Raw genomic sequence first — 6,132 nt, forward strand, 5'->3', positions numbered from 1 at the left:
TAAGCCGCGTAGAACGTAGGCGCGGAGCAGAAGTGGCCGGAGGATGTCAGAGAGTGTGGCCGGCGAGGGGTGCACCTCTGCGGGCATGCCTCCGACGTCTAGCCCCCGTTGGTCACGGGGGTTCAGCCAAGCACGCGCCGCCGGCCCCGCAGAGCTGGTTCTCGCCTGGAGTGCGAGCCTTGCCCCGTGCATGGACTTCCGAAGTGATGACGTCAGCGGGAGCAGCCGCTCGGCCGTATCCGGCCGCCTGTCACTGTTCCCCGGCCAGACTTGGCGGCAAGTCCCGGGGACGAACAAGCCCATGGAAGTAGGAGCTCAGCGGGAGCAGCCACTTGGCCTATGCGGCCACATGTCACTGTCCCCCGGTAGGACTTGGCGGCAGGTCCCGGGGAGGAACGAGCCCATGGAAGTAGGAGCTCCGACTTCCAAAGTGATGACGTCAGCGGGAGCAGCCGCTCGGCCGTATCCGGCGGCATGTCACTGTTCCCCGGCCAGACTTGGCGGCAAGTCCCGGGGACGAACAAGCCCATGGAAGTAGGGGCTCAGCGGGAGCAGCCAGTTGGCCTATCCGGCCACATGTCACTGTCCCCCGGCCAGACTTGGCGGCAAGTCCCGGGGAGGAACAAGCCCATGGAAGTAGGAGCTCCGACTTCCAAAGTGATGACGTCAGCGGGAGCAGCCGCTCGGCCGTATCCGGCGGCATGTCACTGTTCCCCGGCCAGACTTGGCGGCAAGTCCCGGGGACGAACAAGCCCATGGAAGTAGGGGCTCAGCGGGAGCAGCCAGTTGGCCTATCCGGCCACATGTCACTGTCCCCCGGCCAGACTTGGCGGCAAGTCCCGGGGAGGAACAAGCCCATGGAAGTAGGAGCTCCTACTTCCAAAGCGATGACGTCAGCGGGAGCAGCCGCTCGGCCGTATCCGGCGGCATGTCACTGTTCCCCGGCCAGACTTGGCGGCAAGTCCCGGGGGACGAACAAGCCCATGGAAGTAGGGGCTCAGCGGGAGCAGCCAGTTGGCCTATCCGGCCACATGTCACTGTCCCCCGGCCAGACTTGGCGGCAGGTCCCGGGGAGGAACAAGCCCATGGAAGTAGGAGCTCCTACTTCCAAAGCGATGACGTCAGCGGGAGCAGCCGCTCGGCCGTATCCGGCGGCATGTCACTGTTCCCCGGCCAGACTTGGCGGCAAGTCCCGGGGGACGAACAAGCCCATGGAAGTAGGGGCTCAGCGGGAGCAGCCAGTTGGCCTATCCGGCCACATGTCACTGTCCCCCGGCCAGACTTGGCGGCAGGTCCCGGGGAGGAACAAGCCCATGGAAGTAGGAGCTCCTACTTCCAAAGCGATGACGTCAGCGGGAGCAGCCGCTCGGCCGTATCCGGCGGCATGTCACTGTTCCCCGGCCAGACTTGGCGGCAAGTCCCGGGGGACGAACAAGCCCATGGAAGTAGGGGCTCAGCGGGAGCAGCCAGTTGGCCTATCCGGCCACATGTCACTGTCCCCCGGCCAGACTTGGCGGCAAGTCCCGGGGAGGAACAAGCCCATGGAAGTAGGAGCTCCTACTTCCAAAGCGATGACGTCAGCGGGAGAAGCCGCTCGGCCTATCCGGCCACATGTCACTGTCCCCCGTCCACACTTGGCTATAGGTCCCGGGGAGGAATAATGCCCATGGAAGTAGGAGCTCCTACTTCCTAAGGGGCAAGTCAGCGGGAGCAGCCACTTGGCCTATCCGGCCAAGTTTCACTGTTCCCCGGCCACACTTGGCTGTAGGTCCCGGAGAGGAATAATGCCCATGGAAGTAAGAGCTCCTACCTCCAAAGGGGCAAGTCAGCGGGAGAAGCCACTTGGCCTATCCGGCCACATGTCACTGTCCCCCGGCCAAGCTTGGCTGTAGGTCCCGGGGAGGAATAATGCCCATGGAAGTAGGAGCTCCTACTTCCAAAGGGGCAAGTCAGCGGAAGAAGCCACTAGTTCTATCCGGCCAAGAGTCACTGTTCCCCGGCCTTACTTGGCAGTAGGTCCCGGGGAGGAATAATGCCCATGGAAGTAGGAGCTCCTACTTCCAAAGGGGCAAGTCAGCGGGAGAAGCCACTTGGCCTACCCGGCCAAGAGTCACTGTTCCCCGGCCACTCTTGGCAGTAGGTCCCGGGGAGGAATAATGCCCATGGAAGTAGGAGCTCCTACTTCCAAAGGGGCAAGTCAGCGGGAGAAGCCACTAGTTCTATCCGGCCAAGAGTCACTGTTCCCCGGCTACACTTGGCAGTAGGTCCCGGGGAGGAATAATGCCCATGGAAGTAGGAGCTACTACCTCCAAAGGGTGAAGACACTTGGCTCTAAGTCCCCGAGAGGTATACTGCCCATGGGAGTAAGAGCTCCTACTTCCAAAGGGGCAAGTCAGCGGGAGAAGCCACTTGGCCTACCCGGCCAAGAGTCACTGTTCCCCGGCCACACTTGGCAGTAGGTCCCGGGGAGGAATAATGCCCATGGAAGTAAGAGCTCCTACTTCCATAGGGGCAAGTCAGCGGGAGCAGCCACTTGGCCTATCCGGCCAAGTGTCACTGTTCCCCGGCCACACTTGGCTGTAGGTCCCGGAGAGGAATAATGCCCATGGAAGTAAGAGCTCCTACCTCCAAAGGGTGAAGACACTTGGCTCTAAGTCCCCGAGAGGTATACTGCCCATGGAAGTGAGAGCTCCTACTTCCAAAGGGGCAAGTCAGCGGGAGAAGCCACTTGGCCTATCCGGCCAAGAGTCACTGTTCCCCGGCCACACTTGGCAGTAGGTCCCGGGGAGGAATAATGCCCATGGAAGTAAGAGCTCCTACTTCCATAGGGGCAAGTCAGCGGGAGAAGCCACTTGGCCTATCCGGCCAAGAGTCACTGTTCCCCGGCCACACTTGGCAGTAGGTCCCGGGGAGGAATAATGCCCATGGAAGTAGGAGCTCCAACTTCCAAAGGGGCAAGTCAGCGGGAGAAGCCACTTGGCCTATCCGGCCACATGTCACTGTCCCCCGGCCACTCTTGGCTGTAGGTCCCGGGGAGGAATAATGCCCATGGAAGTAGGAGCTCCTACTTCCAAAGGGGCAAGTCAGCGGGAGAAGCCACTTGGACTATCCGGCCAAGAGTCACTGTTCCCCGGCCACACTTGGCAGTATGTCCCGGGGAGGAATAATGCCCATGGAAGTGGGAGCTCCTACTTCCAAAGGGGCAAGTCGGCGGGAGAAGCCACTTGGCCTATCCGGCCAAGAGTCACTGTTCCCCGGCCACACTTGGCAGTAGGTCCCGGGGAGGAATAATGCCCATGGAAGTAGGAGCTCCTACTTCCAAAGGGGCAAGTCAGCGGGAGAAGCCACTTGGCCTATCCGGCCAAGAGTCACTGTTCCCCGGCCACTCTTGGCAGTAGGTCCCGGGGAGGAATAATGCCCATGGAAGTAGGAGCTCCTACTTCCAAAGGGGCAAGTCAGCGGGAGAAGCCACTAGTTCTATCCGGCCAAGAGTCACTGTTCCCCGGCTACACTTGGCAGTAGGTCCCGGGGAGGAATAATGCCCATGGAAGTAGGAGCTCCTACTTCCAAAGGGGCAAGTCAGCGGGAGAAGCCACTTGGCCTATCCGGCCAAGAGTCACTGTTCCCCGGCCACACTTGGCAGTAGGTCCCGGGGAGGAATAATGCCCATGGAATTAGGAGCTCCTACTTCCAAAGGGGCAAGTCAGCGGGAGAAGCCACTTGGCCTACCCGGCCAAGAGTCACTGTTCCCCGGCCACACTTGGCAGTAGGTCCCGGGGAGGAATAATGCCCATGGAAGTAGGAGCTCCTACCTCCAAAGGGGCAAGTCAGCGGGAGAAGCCACTTGGCCTATCCGGCCAAGAGTCACTGTTCCCCGGCCACACTTGGCAGTAGGTCCCGGGGAGGAATAATGCCCATGGAAGTAAGAGCTCCTACTTCCAAAGGGGCAAGTCAGCGGGAGAAGCCACTTGGCCTATCCGGCCACATGTCACTGTCCCCCGGCCAAGCTTGGCTGTAGGTCCCGGGGAGGAATAATGCCCATGGAAGTAGGAGCTCCTACTTCCAAAGGGGCAAGTCAGCGGGAGAAGCCACTAGTTCTATCCGGCCAAGAGTCACTGTTCCCCGGCAACACTTGGCAGTAGGTCCCGGGGAGGAATAATGCCCATGGAAGTAGGAGCTACCACCTCCAAAGGGTGAAGACACTTGGCTCTAAGTCCCCGAGAGGTATACTGCCCATGGGAGTAAGAGCTCCTACTTCCAAAGGGGCAAGTCAGCGGGAGAAGCCACTTGGCCTATCCGGCCAAGAGTCACTGTTCCCCGGCCACACTTGGCAGTAGGTCCCGGGGAGGAATAATGCCCATGGAAGTAGGAGCTCCTACTTCCAAAGGGGCAAGTCAGCGGGAGAAGCCACTTGGGCTATCCGGCCACATGTCACTGTCCCCCGGCCACACTTGGCAGTAGGTCCCGGGGAGGAATAATGCCCATGGAAGTAAGAGCTCCTACTTCCAAAGGGGCAAGTCAGCGGGAGAAGCCACTTGGCCTAACCGGCCACATGTCACTGTCCCCCGGCCACACTTGGCAGTAGGTCCCGGGGAGGAATAATGCCCATGGAAGTAAGAGCTCCTACTTCCAAAGGGGCAAGTCAGCGGGAGCAGCCACTTGGCCTATCCGGCCAAGAGTCACTGTTCCCCGGCCACACTTGGCAGTAGGTCCCGGGGAGGAATAATGCCCATGGAAGTAGGAGCTCCTACTTCCAAAGGGGCAAGTCAGCGGGAGCAGCCACTTGGCCTATCCGTCCAAGAGTCACTGTTCCCCGGCCACACTTGGCTGTAGGTCCCGGGGAGGAATAATGCCCATGGAAGTAGGAGCTCCTACTTCCAAAGGGGCAAGTCAGCGGGAGAAGCCACTAGTTCTATCCGGCCAAGAGTCACTGTCCCCCGGCCACACTTGGCAGTAGGTCCCGGGGAGGAATAATGCCCATGGAAGTAGGAGCTACCACCTCCAAAGGGTGAAGACACTTGGCTCTAAGTCCCCGAGAGGTATACTGCCCATGGGAGTAAGAGCTCCTACTTCCAAAGGGGCAAGTCAGCGGGAGAAGCCACTTGGCCTATCCGGCCAAGAGTCACTGTTCCCCGGCCACACTTGGCAGTAGGTCCCGGGGAGGAATAATGCCCATGGAAGTAGGAGCTCCTACTTCCAAAGGGGCAAGTCAGCGGGAGAAGCCACTTGGGCTATCCGGCCACATGTCACTGTCCCCCGGCCACACTTGGCAGTAGGTCCCGGGGAGGAATAATGCCCATGGAAGTAAGAGCTCCTACTTCCAAAGGGGCAAGTCAGCGGGAGAAGCCACTTGGCCTAACCGGCCACATGTCACTGTCCCCCGGCCACACTTGGCAGTAGGTCCCGGGGAGGAATAATGCCCATGGAAGTAAGAGCTCCTACTTCCAAAGGGGCAAGTCAGCGGGAGCAGCCACTTGGCCTATCCGGCCAAGAGTCACTGTTCCCCGGCCACACTTGGCAGTAGGTCCCGGGGAGGAATAATGCCCATGGAAGTAGGAGCTCCTACTTCCAAAGGGGCAAGTCAGCGGGAGCAGCCACTTGGCCTATCCGTCCAAGAGTCACTGTTCCCCGGCCACACTTGGCTGTAGGTCCCGGGGAGGAATAATGCCCATGGAAGTAAGAGCTCCTACTTCCAAAGGGGCAAGTCAGCGGGAGAAGCCACTTGGCCTATCCGGCCACATGTCACTGTCCCCCGGCCACACTTGGCAGTAGGTCCCGGGGAGGAATAATGCCCATGGAAGTAGGAGCTACTACCTCCAAAGAGTGAAGACACTTGGCTCTAAGTCCCCGAGAGGTATAGTGCCCATGGAAGTAAGAGCTCCTACTTCCAAAGGGGCAAGTCAGCGGGAGAAGCCACTTGGCCTATCCGGCCAAGAGTCACTGTTCCCCGGCCACACTTGGCAGTAGGTCCCGGAGAGGAATAATGCCCATGGAAGTAGGAGCTCCTACTTCCAAAGGGGCAAGTCAGCGGGAGAAGCCACTTGGCATATCCGGCCAAGAGTCACTGTTCCCCGGCCACACTTGGCAGTAGGTCCCGGGGAGGAATAATGCCCATGGAAGTAGGAGCTCCTA

The sequence above is a fragment of the Engystomops pustulosus genome, unplaced genomic scaffold (genome assembly GCF_040894005.1).
Source record: "Engystomops pustulosus unplaced genomic scaffold, aEngPut4.maternal MAT_SCAFFOLD_98, whole genome shotgun sequence".
Taxonomy (NCBI): Eukaryota; Metazoa; Chordata; class Amphibia; order Anura; family Leptodactylidae; genus Engystomops; species Engystomops pustulosus.